General features: G+C 34.2%; 1 pseudogene; it reads left to right on the top strand.

The window, feature by feature from the left end:
* Positions 1-4,075: 4,075 nt before the first annotated feature.
* LOC130708261 (tubulin beta chain-like) lies at positions 4,076-18,841 on the top strand (annotated as a pseudogene).
* Positions 18,842-20,648: the final 1,807 nt, after the last annotated feature.

Below are 20,648 nucleotides of genomic sequence, written 5' to 3'. Positions count from 1 at the left end.
CTAATGGAAATGAGTGTCCTAATCAGAAGCAGTATTGAGAACAAGTCTTAAAGGTCTTTCTTTAAAAAAATGGAGCATACAGTAAATGAGGCAGTTTCATATCATTATATTTTTCATGTATGTACTTTATAGCATTCAATATATATTGTAATGAGGCATTTTTTAATACTAAATAAGCATTCTCAAAAGGAAGGTAGATGCACATTTAATTAATAACTGAATTGTTTTTGAATAAAATTTATTTGCATAATCTAATGTGAACTACATATTAAACTATAAGGACTACTAATAAATAACTTTTATCGTCAAAAGAAAAATAAAGTTCAGAGCTAAAATCTAGGAGTTCTGAATGAATAATAAACATACAAGAGTCAGACTTACATTAAGTTTACACGTGATTTTAATAGAAATATGCCAAGATAAACATTCTTTATCTAATATTTTGTCATTGTAAACATTCTAAGTCATTAATATTAAACAAGAATATTAATTTTGAAGTAAATGTTCTTTACTGGTTGTTTAGAAATCAATGATTATTTGCTACTTATTTTAAACTTTAACTGTATTGCTATTGAAAATGATCATAAATTATTCTGACATTTAAAATGTCACAAGTATTTAGACAATAAAAGAACAATTATAGGGCTTCCCTGGTGGTGCAGTGGTTGAGAGTCTGCCTGCCAATGCAGGGGACAAGGGTTCGGGCCCTGGTCTGGGAGGATCCCACATGCCGCGGAGTAACTGGGCCCGTGAGCCACAATTGCTGAGCCTGTGCGTCTGGAGCCTGTGCTCCGCAACAAGAGAGGCCGCGATAGTGAGAGGCCTGCGCACCGCGATGAAGAGTGGCCCCCGCTTGCCGCGGCTGGGGAGGGCCCTCGCACGGAGGCGGAGACCCAACACAGCCATAAATAAATAAATAAATAAAAATTTAAAACTTTAAAAAAAAAAAAAAAAGAACAATTATAAACTCTGGACAGAATAGAAAATAAAACTACCTGAGGGCTCTGACGAATGAATAAAAACAGGGAGAATTTAGAGAAGTTCAGCCTGAAAGGAAGGGACACACATGAATGTATTTCCTGTTTTAGGTCCAGAGGGGCTGAAACACCATCAGGAAATACAGTCGTATTTCTAGAAAGAAGAAACAGGTGAAGGTGCCCCGTCCCGGAGAATCAGGGTCACCAGAAAGTGATCAGAAAACCTGGGGAAGAAAAGAACCATAGAAAGAAACTCCACATTCTGTGTAAGATCGTGTACTTGTCCAGGAAAAACTGAAAGCAGTCTGATTGGACATCTGAGCTCCCGGCCATCAAAGGTACGGCAGACTTTTGGTCCAACCTAGACTTTGCTAGACAAAAAACATCAACTCCCTTCAGAACAATATAAAATAATTCAGAATGCCCACAACACAAGGTTCAGAGTATCCAGGAGACAATCCCAAATTACCTGACATATAAAAAGCAGGGTAAATGGAATCATTCTCTCAAGAAAATGAAAAGCAGCAAACACCAAATGACCCAGATGTGGGTTTTAACAGACAAAGACTTCAAAACATTTCTTAATATTTGTAATTGTGGCAAATGAATTAAATATAGAAAATTTCACCAAAGAAATAAAAAATATTTTAAATGGACTATTTAGAATGGAAAAATGAAATCTCTGAAATGAAATATTGAGAAGCAGGGCTTAATTTCAGAAAGGAGATGTCAGAGGAAAGATTTAGGAAGTTTGAAGATAGATTAATAGAGATAATATCATCCAACTTGAAGAGAGAAAAAAAAAAAATGAATAAAATGGTCAGAGCCCCTGAGATGTGTGGCATATTTTTCCCCAGAAGCTTTGGCCATTTTATTCACTCATTTATCTACATATGGATAATTGAAATGCCAAAGAAGAAAAGTGAGAGAATTGAACAAATAAAGTGTTTGTACAAATAATTGCTGACTATCCCCCAAATTAGAGAAAAACATAGATTTAGAGATTCGAGAAGGATAATCCAAACAGAGTAAATAGAAACACACACACACACACACAAGTACATCAAAGTTAAACTATTAAAAGCCAAAATTAATAGAAATGATTGAATTCAATTAGAAAAATACACATTAAATATCGAGGAACAATTATTATAATGTTCTCTGACTTCTCTGCAGAAACCATGCAGGTTAAAAGAGTGAAGAAACATTTTTAAGGCTAAGGGAAAAAAAGAACAAAGATGAAGTAGATTTAAGTAAAGAAAATCTAAGACAAACTTGATACTGAACCCACACTGAGAGAGAAATGTTAAATAAACTAATTATTATTTAATTAATTATTCCAAAGAGAATTCTAATCTTAAAGAATGAATAATGAACATAATAACTGGTAAATATCTGAGTGAATATAAACATATATTTATAAATATATTATTTATTTATATATAAATATATGTTATACATATACCAAATATTTATATATGAAACAAATATATATATACCAATCAAAGTAAAGCACACTTTTTGAAACAAATAACAAGGTCAATTCTAAAGTTGGTAAAGAAACAAACTTAACGAAAGAACAAATTTGGGAGAAAAACATTACCCAATTTCAAGATGTAAGTTTATAATAATCAAGACTCTGGGTTCACAGACTTGTTCTGAAAGGGAGAAGATAGTAAGTACCTTAGCATTTGCCATCTATGTATATGGTCATTTCACCATTCCAATGGCAGAGTTCTGCCATTTTAGCATGAAAGCTGCATGGCCGACTTTGTAAACAAACAGGTTGGCTTAGTTCTAATAAAATTTTATGAAAATTGGCAGCAGGCCCAATTTCCTTGTGGGTCATAGTTTGCTGACCCTGAACAAGACTGTGGAATTTGTGAAAAGCCTCAACCTATAGATTGATGGAACAAAATGAAGTCCAGAATAGACCCTCTTGTATGGTCAGTTTTCAACAAAGCTGCTAAATCAACTCATTGATGAAAGATGGGTAGTAGTTTCTTGATGTAGTTATAATTTGCATTTCCCAAGTAATGATGTTGAATGCCTTTTGTCTTTAAGAAGTTTATCATTAAAGTCTGTTAAAATCTACTTTGGGTGAAAATTTTAAAAGACTAGCAGTGCAAAGATTTGATGCAGATGCGGAGCAACAGGAACTCATATACTGATTATGAGAATATAAGTTACCCATGGATTTTAGAAAATAATTTGGCAACTTCTTCAAATGTTAAACAAACACCTACCATATAACCCAACAATTTTATCCTCAGTTATTTAGACAAGGGAAATAAGAAAAGTCCAAACAAAGACTTATAAATGAATGTTCACAGGAGATTTATTCATAATAGCCCAGCCTGAAAAAAATCCTGTGAGTATGGATTGATGAATAAACAAACTATGACATCTCCATACAATTAAATAATACCAGCAATAAAATGTAACAAACCTCTGAAACAAGCAACAACAGGGATGAATGTCATAATCACTACACTGACTGAAAGAAGTCAGATATATATAAAATTTTAGAAAATGCCATCTAATCTATAGTGACCAAAAAACAATCACTAGTTGCTTATGATTGGGAATGGTGGACGATATTAAGGAATAAGGGTTCCTTTAGGGATCATAGAAATGTTTTATATTTTGATTCTGGTGGTGGTTTTACAGAAGTATATAATTTTAAAATCTCATCACATTTTTAATGTTAAATGTATGCAGTTTACCATAGGCAATTCATATCTCAATGAAGTTCATATAAGTGAAAATTGCATAATAAATATACTATTATATTATTTACATGTAAATCTAATTTAGGAAGATGTTTTTAATGTAACAATGCAATATAAAGGACTCTTTTTGTAGTTAATGCTGTTTAAGTATTTGAAAGAACTTTTTGTGGAATAACAGCCCAACAACTTATAGTGAGGTGAAATCCATCATGCTAAAATTCTGAGACTGGCCTTGTGTATTGATTTCATTGGTAACAAAGAATGTCCATTTTTTTAACAATCTGAGTCCATTCAGTAACAGAACTCACACAGTAGTTTGAAAAAGGAACATTTAATATAAAGATTAGACTACCGTTAACTAGTAACATGATTTCCTACGAGGATAAAGAGAATTCTGGGGAACATAAGAATAGCAGTTGTAGGAATAAGGAGTAACAGGATCTGATGGTAAGAATATCCTTACTTCATTACCTTAAACGACAGATAAAACAACAGAGTAATATGCCAAATATGAATAAACAAAGCACAGTCTGATTTGATCGTACATGGAATTTTACCTTAGTGGATTAACAGCTGGTCTTAATTCTTTACCTATTGCTTTGCCAGAAGCAGAGCAGATAGATATTTGAAAATAGTGTCTGACTTACACATTTATGCACAAACGCCTTGCTTTCTAGTTTTCCTACTTAAGGCTGATTCCATTCTCCTATGCAGTCTTTCCAGAATTTTTTATTACTTTTCTCAAAGAAAAAAGACATTTTTGGTTGGACACTATTTTACTTACTACAGTAGAATAGTTGTTTGCTTTCCTGTGCTTACAGACTCATCAAAGCTGTCCTCAAGAGATCATCTAATATGATCTCACATCCTTACATCATATATCTGATTCTATTAAATTTTTAAAGCACAACAGTAGTTCTTATTCCGTAACAGTCAAGTCCCCTAAATGGGTTCCCTATTTCCAGTACTCTGTTTTATCTTAAACCTTGCCTCTCGTAATCTAATTTATGTATGTTATCAGACATTATTGCTTCATGTTCATTGGGATCAATATTTGGCTGGTTAAGGTAAAACACCGACTCTAGCAGAAGATCATTAACAAAATTATACTATATATCATTAACATTGTTTTTTAATTTAAAACATAAAAAGTACATTCGTTCAGTAACCTATTATGTAGAGCCAATTTTTCCATAGGTATAATCTTAATAATGACTAACATTTGTCATCGTTCATTTAAATAGTACACCCACGGGACATCTACAATATTCAGTTGAGCTCTCTAAGCTAAGAATAATTCTAAAGACAATGGCAAATTAATCTGTATTCATTATCATTTACAAAACTTACAGAATTTCAAATAAATATTATTCTTTCACTTTTCACTCCTTCCATTGGCTTATATAATACATGGTACATACCTCCTTTATTGTGCTTCACAGACACTGTTGTTTTTTGGTTTTTGGTTTTTTTTTTTTTACAAATTGAAAGTTTTTGGCATTGACCATTTTTCCAACAGCATTGGCTCATCGTCTCTGTGTCAGATTTTGGTAATTCTCACAATATTTCAACCTTTTTTGTTATCATATTTGTTACGGTCATCTGTGACCAGCCCTCTCGCAAGGTGTCCCACCAGTGGGGGAGCCCTACAACTTACCCTCTCACTCCACCAGCTCTTAGAAAACGCACATGAGACCTATTGCATTGATAACAAGGCCCATCTGCTATGGAACCCTCAAGCTGACCACACCACCTGTGCTCCTCCGGCCAGCTCAAAGCTGATCTGTGTGAGCTGGATGTGAACAGGGGGCCCTTCCCTTGCCTGCCTTTCTTCATGCCCATCTTCACCCCACTGACCAGCAGGGGAGCCAGCAGTACCGGGTCTTCAAGGTGCCAGGGCTTACCCAGCAGATGTTCCACTCCAAGAACATCATGGCCGCCTACGACCCCGCTATGGCCCTACCTGACTGTGGCTGCCAAGTTCGAAGGCTGTTTGTCCGTGCAGGAGGTGGCATGAGCACGTGCCTAACTCTGAAACAAGAACAGGAGCCATTATATACAGAACAGAAATAGGCCCACAGACATAGAAAACAAACTTATGTTTACAAGGGGAAAGAAAGGTGAGGGATAAATTAGGAATTTGGGATTAGAATATTCTCACTACTATATATAAAACAGATAAACAACAAGGACCTACTGTATAGCACAGGGGACTATATCTAATATCTTATAATAACCTATAGTGGAAAAGAATCTGAAAAAGAATATATACATAAATATGTATATATATATATATATATATACATATATATATATATATATGTTTATATATATATATGTGATTCACTTTTCTATACACCTGAAACATTGTAAACCAACTATACTTCAATAAAAAAATAAAAGAAAAAGAAAGAACAGCAGCTATTTTGTCAAGTAGATCCCCAACTATGTGAAAGCAGCTATCTATGACATCCCACCCCAGGGGCTAAAAAAGTCCACCACCTTCACTGGCAACAGCCCGGCCACCCAGGAGCTGTTCAAGCACATCCCTGAACAGTTCACAATCATGTCCAGAGCAAGGCTTTCCTGTACTGGTGCTCAGGTGAGGACTGGATGAGATGAAGGTCACCCAGGCTGAGAGCAGCCTGAACGACCTGCTGTCCAAGTACTAGTAGTACCAGGATGCCATAACCAAGGAGAGGGGCAAGCTGTCTTATTTTAAGAAATACCACAAGCATCCCAACCTTCAGCAACCACCACCCTGATCAGCCAGCAGCCATCAACATCAAGGCAACAGGCTCCACCAGCAAAAAGATTATGACTCACTGAGAGCTCAGATGATGGTTAGCATTTTTAGCAAAGTATTTTTAAATTATGATATCTACATTGCTTTTTTAGACATAACACTACTGCAGTTAGACTGTAGACTGCACTTGTCCTATAGTAGTGTAAATATAGCTTTTATATGCACTGAACCCAAAAAATTTGTGTGACTCACTTTATTGTTGGCTTTATCTTATTGCAGTGATCTGGAACCAAACCTGCAACATTTCCAGGGTATGCCTGTACTTCTTTAAATTATTTGGTGCTATTATAAGTAAAACTAACATAAATAAATCAAACAAAATAAAATCATAGTGAGCATATATTTCATCCGATAAAGTTGTTCCTTAGCATACTAGTGAATAACCTAGTAATGTCAGCATTAAGTATCAGTCAATATGGTAAACAGATTAATGGTGGTAAAATGACAAAGTCTTTTGAGTTAAAATTGTTTTTCAGAGTTTCTACTTACTTACTCTTCCTGTTCTAATATACACTAACAAAATTGATCACTTACATATTTAATGAATCTCTGCAAATATGTACAATACAAAGACATGCACCATGTTTTACTGAAAAAAAGTACCAACTTCAGAAATACTTACTCAACCATACATCTATTTATCATTTACTCAACCATGGATTTAATCTCTTCTTTCACACTGGGCACTGTGCTAACGCTTGTATACAGAAGGACAGAAGAGTTCAAAGCCTGAGTGGATTCAAGTCCAGCTTTTCTTACTACATGAGTGATTCAGAAAAAAAAGTCACTTTCTTATTCTAATTATCAATGTTTTCTTCTGTAAGATAGAAAGTATACATTGAACTGATGAAAACTAAATGAGTTAGTACAGAGATGAAACTCACACAAACATTAATATAAATAATTGTTAACAGTACTTGTTTTTATCAACACAAAGTTTTTAAAAATGATGCTTATTGTAAGTAAGAAAAAAGAGAGATAAATGAAAAGTGAGAGATAAGTAACCATAACTTCAAACCGTATGCAAGCTTGGGAGACACTGACCAAATAAGAGTAAGTAGACCAATCTCGAGGTTTCTGAAGGAGAAAAGGGGAGTCAGTATAAACTGCCCTGATAAGCATTTTGTTAGTTTGTTTGGCTCTGTTTCCTTTCTCAGATATGGAATAATTATGAAAGAGGTAAAGTCATCAGCACTGAAGAGAGAAATCATAATATCTCCTTAGACACAAAAAATGAGGATCTCATTAAATTGAGCTAGGAAAATGTTACTTAAGACAAACCAGTGTTTATCCATGAAAACTTCCAAGGCACTGCAAGTGTGCATGGTCTTGACTGTATACGGTTAATTATCACAGACCTCCTTTTTATATTCTTCTCTGAAAAACATCCCCTCCTTTTATGAAACACATGATCATACATGTCATCGGGATATGGAAAGAATGGATATCTAAATCCCCAGATAAGTTGCAATTTAATTTTTAGGTAAAAGAACTTCACATTGATTTTAGTTCCTGTAATACTAAAGTGAACTATTTTTGTTTTCAAATTAACCTCTCAATGTAAACCCTCTGATAAAATGCTAATTTATAAGAAGATACATTCATACCTCTTACTAAAAGTATACCCTGAATCTTCATCAAGAATTTCTCTTCTGTGATTTATTTTATTTTCTTCAATTTTAAGTTTTACGGTCAAAGTTTTGGAACTTTAGTGTCTTTCATGATTTTTAAGCTAGTAGTTTACACTTAGAAAATAATTTTATCCTACTATGTCCATAACAAATGATGTTTGGCTACTATGAACCAAGACAAGTGTAGCTGAGGCAAGAATTGGACATTATGGGGTAAATTTTACACATATCATGTTTGGCAGGAATGTATTTATGTGGAGGCAGCAATTAAATCTAGAAAATGGATTAATACATTTATTAAACAAATATTTTTAGACAAGTATCCATGTGTCAGGCACTTTGCTACACACTGGGGATAAAGCAGAGAATAAAGTGTACAAAAATCTCTGCCTTTAAAGTGCTGCAAAGATATTCTATTTTTATTATCTTATGAATCTGGGTTTATAAGTAATAAGAAATCAGGAGATTGGGTATAGAAAGTTTGAGTGAGTTTTAGGTGATTTAAACCAATCTTATGCAAAGCGAGCTTATGCAGGAAGGAGCAGACAGGAGTCTAAATCAAATAAACATCACAGTCAGCACCTAAAGATTATCCATGATGGACCCCGATAAAGGGGGAATGAGTTCTGTACCAACAGGAATAATGAACTTGGGGGAAGTAAGGAACACTAGATGGCCTGCGCCATTATTGGGTGAAAATGTAGAGCAAAGCATGGCTTACTGTGAAGCTTCCTAGATGATTGAAGCAGCTGTCTGGCAAGGGGATGATCAGGTTGGCATGCTTAAAAGTGGAGTAAAAAACTTGTACACATTCTTCCTTCAAGCCAACCTTTAGAAATCAGTTATTCAAGATAGTTTACTTCTTCGCTGAGGAGAAGGAACTTTTGACTTAGTTTTAATTGCCATTATAGAAAATAGTAAAATCTGCCAACTCTATGTTTTCTACTGAGTTATCAACGACATGGTACAAGTATTTATTTCTTCCTTGTGTCAGAGAAGGTTAAAATTACTAAGAAAGCCGATTCATCCCTGAAAAACTACAGTTAAATCACAGGAAGCATGGCCTTGGGGCTTCTAGGGTAAGGCAAGGTTCACTTTGTCCTTCAGATTGTGGCTTTTGTATTGTACAGACATGACGTTTTGGTTGAAATTTGTGTTTGACAAGTCTGTAATGTAATTTTCCAGAATGTGTTGAAGTGGAACCCAATATCATTGGCTTCATTCAGTAGATTTTCTGCCTGAAGGAACATACCATTACTATTCTATTTACTTTTACAACCAATGAAAAAATGGATTATTTCAATTTGTGAAGTTCTTTTACACATAATTTTCCAAAAGATAAAGATCATATAGCAATCCCTATATTTGTTCATGATTGAGCATTGATTGACTCTGATCTGTAAGAAATTCCCTATGTTGAGTTACATTTTGGCATTACTTGTCCTAACAGTTAACAAGTAGTATATTGGCTTAAGGAATATATATGAATAGAGGGAGAATTCTGTGGAATGATTTAAAGGGGGTTCATGTAAAAGTCATCCATAAGTACAGAGAATGAAAAAGGGATTTTACAATATAAAACCAATTCACAATCTGAGAGGAGAAATGATGCTGAGTCAAATACCTGTGCCAAGTGAAAAAGCACTGGGGTCTTGTGACACAGGCCTTTTGGGAATAAGAAGCAGAGATAAGGCTGAGGGTATTGGAGCTCAGAGATCAGGTATAGGTCATGCTGTCATCAGAGGGAGACCTAGGTTTTTCTGGCCAGGAATGTAACAAAGAAAAGAAAAGATTTATAGGTTTTAGGTATTGGAGTAAAAAAGTTAAGCCAGACATGATTTTTTAAACACTAGCTAACATGAAATTAGAATTTTAAAGTCAAATATTATTTAACTTTTTCCATCAGATTAATCAAGGTTACCCTTGTGACTGTAGGGAAACTATGACAACTTGAAAAAGAGGCTACTACTGGACATTATTGCAATTTTTAAATGTTTTCCTAAGTGTTTTTTTTTTTTTTCTGCATGTCTCGTTTCCATTAATAAAAGGTGGGAAATCTATATCTCTTGACATTCAAATTGTAACTTTAATCAATCTATTTAATGTAGTGAACTTGAGAATAAAATAAATAAAATACTTTATTAATATAAGAGAAACCTAAACAACAGTGAATTTTTGATATTAAATGTATAAAAAGTTCTTATTTGCTTTTGTTCTCTACTTTTCAACATGAAGATATTGTATGCAGATAGAAATCATGATGCTGAAATCGTAGGTAGGTTATGCAAGAAAATGGAAATCTTAGAACTTCAGCATAAAAGGCCATCATATAACATAAGACTGATTATTTTTTATAGTAGGAGCACGTGCATAAAGTGTTCAAACAAAGGGTATTATGAATCAGGTACCTGACTATATCCTGTGGCGCCAGACTGTACAGTCAATCCAGCTTTTTAAAAATTTTCCATTAATTTTTCTGCCGGTCTCCAGGAAGCTTAGACAAATATGATAAGAACCCCCTGGTACTTCTCAAGCCTATCATAACCAGCAGGAAATCATTCATGTGAGGTTATTTGAAAATGAAGCAAGCATAAACTTCTGGGCTCTGGGTCTTTTTAAAGAGAATATGAAATATTCACTTTGCTTGAGTCAGAGCTGACTTTGCTTCGTCCTTCTCACTGATGCTTTATATATAAATCTCTATCTCAACTTGCCCAGGCCTGTGAAAGTTGCCTGACCTTTCTGCCTTAGCTTCCCTCCCTATGGTCCAGCCTCTTCTTTTGCTGGACTATGATGAGAGAACTTGGCTGATGCCTCTTATCAATCAACAGTCCATGGCATGTGGTTTCCATAGGAATTAAATGAGATAATACACATAGGGGCTTAGCATATTTCCAGTATGATACATTTTATAGTTAAATGCTCTTTCCATACCTTAAAATTTTGAAATAAAATTTAAATTTCTCATGCTACACAACAATTCCACACCTAGATATCTACATAAGGGAAATGAAAACTATGTTTACATAACCACATGCATGCAAATATTCATAGCAGTGTTACTCATAATAGCCAAAAGCTGGAAATATCTACATTTCCATCAACTGGTGAATGATAAAATATGTATACTGGCTGTATATTGTGCCCCATAAATCCATGTCCATTTGGAACCTTGGAATATGACCTTATTTGGAGGTATTTGCAGATGTAATTAGTTAAACAAGGTCATGTTGAATTAAGTTGGATCCTAATCCAATGATTGGTATTTTTATACTAAAAGAAAATAGAGGAAAAACATAGACAAAAAGGTAGAACCTCATGTGACGATGGAGACAGAGATTGGAGTGATGTCTTTACAAACCCTGGAACACCAGGGATTTCTGGCAATCACCAGAAGTTAGGCAACATCACTAATCATTAGAGAAATGTGAATCAAAACTACAATGTGGTATCACCTCACACCAGTCAGAATGGCCATCATCCAAAAATCTACAAACAATAAATGCTGGAGAGGGTGTGTAGAAAAGGGAACCCTGTTGCACTGTTGGTGGGAATGTAAATTGATATAGCCACTATGGAGAACAGTATGGAGGTTCCTTAAAAAACTAAAAATAGAACTACCATATGACCCAGCAATCCCACTACTGGGCATATACCCTGAGAAAACCATAACTCAAAAAGAGTCATGTACCAAAATGTTCATTGCAGCTCTATTTACAATAGCCAGGACATGAAAGCAACCTAAGTGTCCATCGACAGATGAATGGATAAAGAAGATGTGGCACATGTATACAATGGAATATTACTCAGCCAAATAAGGAAATAAATTTGAGTTATTTGTAGTGAGGTGCGTAGACCTAGAGTCTGTCATACAGTGTGAAGTAAGTCAGAAAGTGAAAGACAAATACTGTATGCTAACACACATATATGGAATCTAAAGAAAAATGGTTCTGAAAAACCTAAGGGCAGGACAGGAATAAAGACATAGAGAATGGGCTTAAGGACACAGGGAGGGGTAAGGGTAAGCTGGGACGAAATGAGAGAGTAGCATGGACTACTATATGCTACCAAATGTGAAATAGATAGCTAGTGGGAAGCAGCAGCATAGCACCGGGAGGTCAGCTCGGTGCTTTGTGACCACCTAGAGGGGTGGGATAGGGAGGGTGGGAGGGAGACACAAGATGGAGGGGATATGGGGATATATGTATACGTATAGCTGATTCACTTTGTTATGCAGCAGAAGCTAACACAACAATGTAAAGCAATTATACTCCAAAAAAGATGTTAAAAAAAAAATTAACCCCACAAAAACAACAAAAATTATCCACTATATTTGAGTAGTTTCTCAAAACCAAAAGCATAATGAAATAGTTTAAAATAGGACATTTCATTAGAAACTGTCAATGAACTGAGAAAGCTGCATAAGTGATTAAATAAACATAAACATGTAGTTCATATACACTTGGATTTAAAAAAGTAACTCTAATATGCATATAATTAAATCATTCAAGTTGATTATATTTTAATAAGTAATACTTCATTTTACAATGCTTATGCAGTATCATATGAGAAGTCTCTCTTTTCTCACTTAGTTTACAAATATGTCCTTTTGCATTTATTTCAAATTTTGCAGGCTGCAATTTAGAAAATATTTAAGAAACAGTAATGCAAGACCCAAGTAAACTAATTCTAAAGACTATATTAGTTCCGTTTAAGGCTCTCACCATTATTCACCGTGTTCTATGTTTTCTGCATTTCATTTTCCTTACCTTTCTCTCCTTTTTCTTTTTCTTTCCTAGGATTAAATAAGTAAAGTTCTTTAAAATAAAAGCAACAATGTATCTATTATTGATCCATCCCGATCATTATTCTCCCTTTTCCAGCCACTAGCGATTACAATGTTGTATGTTATTTATGTTTAGGAACAAAGCCATAATAAGCATTGTACATTTTACTTTCATTATCAAGAACCTGAATATTAAATGGCAAAAGCAGGCACAGCATGGATCTACAAGTGTGGTGTGCGATCTCTTTCATATGTCTTGTCTTTACACTTGTGAATTGGATAAATGCAGCCATACATGTTTTTGACAGCTAATTAAACGTGAATATGTGCAATTATATGCCAGTTTACCACCACTATTTGTGGAAATAAGATGGGGTTTTTATAATTTGTACTGAAATACTTTAACTTCTGTTACTTTACAAACCTGATTTTATGATACCTACTGAAACATTCAAATTGAAATTTCCATTGTGTGTGGGGGTTATATACATATATATTTATTACTTATTTGTTTTTGTTTTTTTTTTTTAACTATTAGGCTTCTATTTAAAAAAAATTTCCTTCTTCTCATGTACCCTTCCCGCGTGTGTCCTCTACTTTCAAGTTTCTTTCAACCCCCTCGGTAAGTTCCTCTCTTTTTGTGGCGAGCTCCGTCCTGAAAGCACATTTTAATAAATCTCATATAATGCCAAATCTGTGAGAAGCAAATAATGTTAGTTTGGAAATAAGTTTGAAGGCCTTGGCTTTTTCATTATTTTTAGCTTTTGTCTTTTGTAAAAATTCTTAGGGGAAGAACACACTGTAGGGCTTCTAAAATACTTAGATTCATGAGAAAACATATGTTCTTACTAAATTGGCATGCCATTATCTTGAGTTAGTCACAGAGACCAGGAGTAATTAGTCAGCCTCTGAGTTATGATGGAAGATGATGTGTCCCAGAATGATATATGTATCAAAATATAGCCTAAACTGAGCCCAAATTCAACAAAATATCTTGGATTTCAAACAGCTTATACTTTTAACTGTGTTCTTCCATCCTGCTTTCCCCTATAAAGTTGATCATAAAATATGAGAAAAATGTAAGGAACATAAGATGATCATAAAAAGAGGAGTAGAGATTTAAAACGGAGAATCAATTAGGACCACAAAAATGTATAAGTCCAGTATAAACGAACAATGGGCCACAGATCTGGCTGTAAGCTTTGGAAATTAAAATGAAATGAGGAATTAAGTAGATTGATATTGCACAATAACAAAAAAAATAGAAACAAACCAACTGCTCATCTTAAGGTGAAAAATTAATTTTATCCCAAAGTTCCCTGTAAAATTGACACCACTGTAATTAGCAATGCCTTTAAAAGCAGGATTATAGTAAACATCGAAGTTTTTCTTCTAACTTCCCTCAAAAAAATGTTAATGAGACTCATGTTCTGTAAAAACATTTCCAAAGGGCAATCATAAATGGCAAAATCTAAGCTCTCTGTTGGCCTCGTTAAATTACAATGTAGATGTTTACTGAATATTTTTCAAACATTTCTTTATAAATACCATTATTTCTCAAAACTGTATGTCCTATATAAATGTGTTAACAACAAATTGCTAATATCCTAAACTAATTTTGGTTAAAGAGTTTCCAGAATTGCCTTTGGGAAACCACCCATTTGATCTGCATGCTTTTTCCCATCCTGCTGTTACCCTGGAGGGCAGTAATGGGTCCTAACCACTCAGTGTAGAGAGATCCAAACAGGCATGCTTTCTAAGCAAAGACCATGAGAAATTGAGATGTTTGCTGAGACTTTTGAGACAGAGTTTTATTCTTTCTTTAAAAGACAAATTTAGATGTGTATCTTTTTGACATTCTGCCACAAATTGTTGTTACCACTGTATAGCACCTGAGCATGACTCCATCACAATGTAGGACAGCATCACATGGGTTCTGATGTTACGTGTGAGTGGTAGTCGAGTAGAAACAGGGAGCAGACTACTAGTAACTTACTATTATTTAACTATGCCATTTTGCCTAAGTCAGATTTGTTGTATTTTCTATTAATTTATGTTTAAATGTTCCATACTTATGAAGTAGTATATACACAGGGATAAAAATTTAAAGGGTGAAAAATGGTATCAGGGTACAAAGTAAATATTTTTCTATTCCTGACTCTGAAGATGAACAGAGTCAATTTACCACTGCAAAGGTGAAAATTGTTAAGAGTGCCTGTGTGCTTCCAGAAATATTCTATGCATACACAAGACAATATATTTAAAATTCCTTTATTTACTACACAAGTAGTAGCATATTCCTCACCCTTTTCTACTTAATTATTTCACTAAAAAATGTATCTTGGAAATTCCTCCATATTAAAAGGACTGTCTCTTGTTTAATGACTTTATGATTTATATAACTAATCCTCCAGAAAAATCTGGTTGAATTGATCTAATTTTTTGCCACTATATATAATGATGCAATAAATAACCATATATATGTTTTGTTCAGTTTTTTGTACGGTTGCAAATATAAGTATATATGTGTATGAACACACACTCACAAATGCAAAATTGTCCCCACAGTGATCGTACTAATTTACTTTTCTACCACCAGAGTATGAAAATATTGACACCCCCCCCCCCCCCCCCCCCAGATCTCCTGACATAGTGTGTTATCCACTTTTGGAAACTTTGATCACCTGAGGGATTAAAAATTAATCTACATGGTTAATTATTAGAGAAATGCAAATCAAACTACAATGAGATGTCACCTCATAGCAGTGAGAATGGCCATCATCAAAGAGTCTACAAACAATAAATGCTGGAGAGGGTGTGGAGAAAAGGGAACCCTCTTACACTCTTGGTGTGAATGTAAATTGATACAGCCACTATGGAGAACAGTATGGAGGTTCCTTAAGAAACTAAAAATAGAGCTATCCCAGAGATGGTAGCTTCTCCTGCCTCTGTGTCACCTCACCGTTTGCTTTTTGCATTTTTAGTCCTCCAATGTCTGTTTAACCAATTCTCTGTTTTAAAATGAAGGAATGAACCCAGAGGACATTATGCTAAGTGAAATAAGCCAGTCACAGAAGGACAAATACTGCATGATTCCACTTATAAGAAGAATCTAAAATAGTCAGACTCATAGAAGCAGAGAGTGGAATGGTGAATGTCAGTGACTGCGGGGAGAGGAGAATGGGGAAATGTCTGTCAGTGAGTGCAAAGTTTCAGTTACGCAAGATGAATAAATTCTAGAGATCTGCTGTACAACGTTGTGCCGATAGTTAACCATATGGTTAAATGCACTTAAGAACTTGTTAAAAGGGTTTATGTTAAGCATTCTTACAGGAATTCCCTGGCAGTCAAGTGGTTAGGACTCCGAGCTTCCACTGCTGGGGCCCAGGGTTCAATCCCTGGTTGGGGAACTAAGACCCCGCATGCCACACAACAAAGAAGCATAAAAAACAAACAAACAAAAACAGTGTTCTTACAACAACAAAGAAGAAGCACAAGGAAATTTTTGGAGGTAATTGATATATCTATTACTTTGTGGTGATGGTTTCATGGGTGTATGTGTATGTACAAAGTCATCAAACTATATACGTTAAATATGTACATCAGTTGTATATCAACTGCACCTAAATAAAGCTTTTCAAAATAAATAGATAAAATAAAATGTCTCCATTAAAAAAATAAAAAATAAAAAAAATAAAAAAAAAATAAAAATAGAGCTATCATATGATCCAGCAATTCCACTCCTGGGCATATCTCTGGAGAAAAAGATGGTTCGAAAGGATACATGCACCCCAATATTCATTGCAGCACTGTTTACAATAGCCAAGACATGGAAGCAACCTAAATGTCCATCAACAGATGAATGGAGAAAGAGAATGTGGTACACATATACAGTGGAACATTACTCAGCCATTAAAACAAATGAAATAATGCCATTTGCAGCAACATGGATGGACCAGGTGATTATCATACTAAGTGAAGTAAGACAGAGAAAGGCAAGTATCATATGATATTACTTATATGTGGAATCTAAAAATAATGATACAAATGAACTTATTTACAAAACAGAAACAGACTCACAGACTTAGAGAACGAACTTAAGGTTACCGGGGGGATGAGTGGGGGGAGGGATAGATTAGGAGTTTGGGGTTCACATGTACACACTGCTATATTTAAAATAGATAACCAACAAGGACCTACTGTATAGCACAGAGAACTCTGCTCAATATTCTGTAATAACCTAAATGGGAAAATAATTTTAAAAAGTATAGATACATGTATATATATGACTGAATCACTCTGCTGTATGCCTGAAGTCAACACAATATTGTAAATCAGCTATACTTCAATATAAAATTAAAATGTTTTAAAAATACGTAATAAACTAAAGGACAAAAAAAAAACTAATCTATGTTTTTTCTTATTCTAAATAACATTGAATTTTCATTTTAATTTCTTGGTTTGTGAACTAACTTCACATCCTTTGTCAAATTTCTTTGGATTGTTAATCTTTATTATTATTTTTTTTCTTATTTTTTAACTGGTTGTGGAAATCAGTCCTTTGTTATAAGTTACAAGTTTTCACAAGTTTTGTATTTGTTTCTTCATTTTGTATATGCATTTTTTCTTCATGAAAAATTTAAAATTTTGATTTATTTAAAATTACCATCCTTTGTTTTATATCTTTGTATGTGTATGTTTGCAATTTATAACATATATTTGAAAGTCTTTTCCAAGATTACTAAAAAATTGTATAAGATTATCATTTCCTTTTTGGACATTTATATCTTTGATATACCTGGAAATAATTTTAGTAAAAGGTGGGAGTTATGGCTCAACTTATTTTCCCAGAAGACTAATCAGTAATTAACACTATTTTTTAAAAATTCCACTCATACCTCATGGGTATGAAATGCTACTTACCCCTTCCATTTTTATTTCTTTTTCATGTTATGGTAACACCATGTTGCTTTAATTATTTCAGTAGTATTATATGATATTTATTACCTAGCAAGTGTCATTCCTACATCATCTATTATTACTATTTTTGTTGTATTTTTTCTTATTTCTACTTTGCTTTTTATTTATAAACTTTAAAATCAACTAGTCTACTTCCCCTTTAAGTGGGAAAAAGTGTGAGTTTTTTTTTTTTAATTTCTTAATGTATAGACTAATTTAAGAGACTTCACTTATTTTTGTAGGTCTTTATTTTTTCCCAATAATATGGTAGAATCTTCTCTTTTTGTTTAAATATCCCTTCTGTTCCACAGAGTCACATTTTAAAGTCTCTTTATACCTCTATTATAAATGTCTTAGTTTTATTAGATATTTTAACATTTATTCTATTATGAAAAAGCATTGTGGTAGGCATAATTCTAAGATGATCCACAGTTATCTTCTACTTGTATAATCCTTTCTACATTTTTGTGGAAGCTGTGAATTTGATGATTCAAATGATTATACCTACCATGACTATATTACATTATTTGGCTAAAGGGAGATGATCCTGGGTAAACCTGGTTTATCAGATGAGCCCTTTAAAAGCAGAGTTTCCTCCTCGTGGTCATAGAAGAGAAAGACAGATATGGGAAGCACCAGAAGGATTTGACATTCTGTTGCTGGCTTGAAGATAGAAGACGAAGAGGGTCATCGGGTAATATCCTGAGGGTCATCCCTAGGGACTGAGAGTGGTCCTGGGCCTACAGGCAGCAAAGCAACAGAGACTTCAATGGGACAACCTTAAGGAACAAACTCTGCTAATAACAGGCATGAGCTTGGATAACGATCTTGAGCTTCAAATAAGAAGGCATCAAGCTGACAGCTTGATTTCAGTGCGAGCAAAGAACCGAGTCATGCTGTGCCGGACTGACGAACAGAACTGTATACTGAGTACATTAGTGCTGTTATAAGCCACTCAATTCTTGTTAATTTTTTATGCTTCAATAGAAAACTAATGCAGGCACGTCCATCATTTTATCTTCTAACAGCCTGTTATTAGTTACTTATTTTCATACTCTATTTTTGTGCTAAATGATCTCATTTCATCATTTCATAACTAGCCAAAAATATCAGTTTCTGTTGTTTAGTTTTTCAGGCAAGCAAATATATCATCTGCAAATAAAAATGAATTTACTTTTTATTTTTCTTTAAAAAAATTTTTTTTAAATAAAAAGCTCAGAAATCAGTGTTTATTAATTTTACATTTGCTAAAAGCAATTTATCAGGAGAGAAGATTAACAGGCAAATTAAAACTTAAGTCCCATCATACCGATGTAATAAAGTTTGCCTTGTCATAAAGTATTCCTAAAAGCTTCAGAAGTATGAAAACATATTCAAAAGGCTGATGCTTATATGCATTTGGTAACATTAAGATGCATTTGATTACACTTAATACATAATTTTTTATGTATTAAAATCATGTCTTCTAAATTGAAAGTACCCTGGTTTGCAAAAAGTTTAGATATTCATTCATTCTTCTGGTATGTCCTTTTTAGAAATCCAATTTAAATAAATGCTCCAGATAGTTGATTTCTTAATTTCAATTTCTCTGCTTTTTATTTTACATTTAAAAATATTTTCCCCTGCTCAATATTTTTGACCGTTATTACAAAATAGTGCTACCTTATAAAAGAAATTGCAGACATTCTTATAGCAGACACTGCTGTCACACCTATGTTTTTGTTTGTTTGTTTGTTTTTAACTGGGATTGCCCAAAACTCTCTGCTTGACAGCTATTTTCTGCTGCAGAAATAGCTACAGTCATTCTACAGAACATGGCATAAATGTTGAAGATGATTACTACTTTCCTATTGCTACTATAAAAGATTACCTCAAATTTAGCAGCTTAACCAATACAAATGTATTATCTTATAGTTCTGTAGGTAGAGATCTGACACAGTCTCACTGGGCTAAAAAGCAATGTGTTGGCAAGATCATGTTCCTTTGTGGAGACTGAAGGACAATCTATTTCCTTGTCTTTCCAACTGGTGGAGACAGCCCACATCCTTAGTTTATGCCTTCTTTGCTCCATATTCAAACCCAAAACAGTGGGTTATATTCTTCTCATAACAGGTCACTCTAACCTGATGCTCTTCTTCTGCCTCCTTCTACTGGTTTTAAAGTCTCTGATGATTACACTGGATCCAGGTGGATAACCAAGGATAATCTTATTTTTTTAATACATATTTATTGGAATATAATTGCTTTACAATGCTGTGTTCATTTCTGTTGTACAATAAAGTGAATCAGCCATATGTATACATATATCCCTATATCCCCTCCCTCTTGAGCCTCCCTCCCACCCTTCCTATCCTACCCATCTAGGTTGTCACAAAGCACCAAACTGATCTCCCTGTGCAATGCTGCTGCTTCCCACTAGCTATCCATTTTGCATTCGGTAGTGTACATATGTCAATGCTACTCTCACTTCACCAGAGCTTCCCCCTCCCACCCTGTGTCCTCAAGTCCATTCTCTACATCTACGTCTTTATTCCTGCCCTGTCACTAGGTTCATCAGTACCAATTTTTTTTTTTTTAAATTCTGTATATATGCATTAGCGTACCGTATTTGTTTTTCTCTTTCTGACTTACTTCACTCTGTATGACAGACTCTAGGTCCATCCACCTCACTACAAGCAACTCAATTTCATTTATTTTTATGGCTGAGTAGTATTCCACTGTATACATAGCCTTTGCCAAAGGCTATGTATCCCCAGT

This window comes from Balaenoptera acutorostrata, chromosome 5 (assembly GCF_949987535.1).
Source record: "Balaenoptera acutorostrata chromosome 5, mBalAcu1.1, whole genome shotgun sequence".
NCBI lineage: Eukaryota > Metazoa > Chordata > Mammalia > Artiodactyla > Balaenopteridae > Balaenoptera > Balaenoptera acutorostrata.
This window is presented reverse-complemented; position numbering and strand designations above follow the sequence as displayed.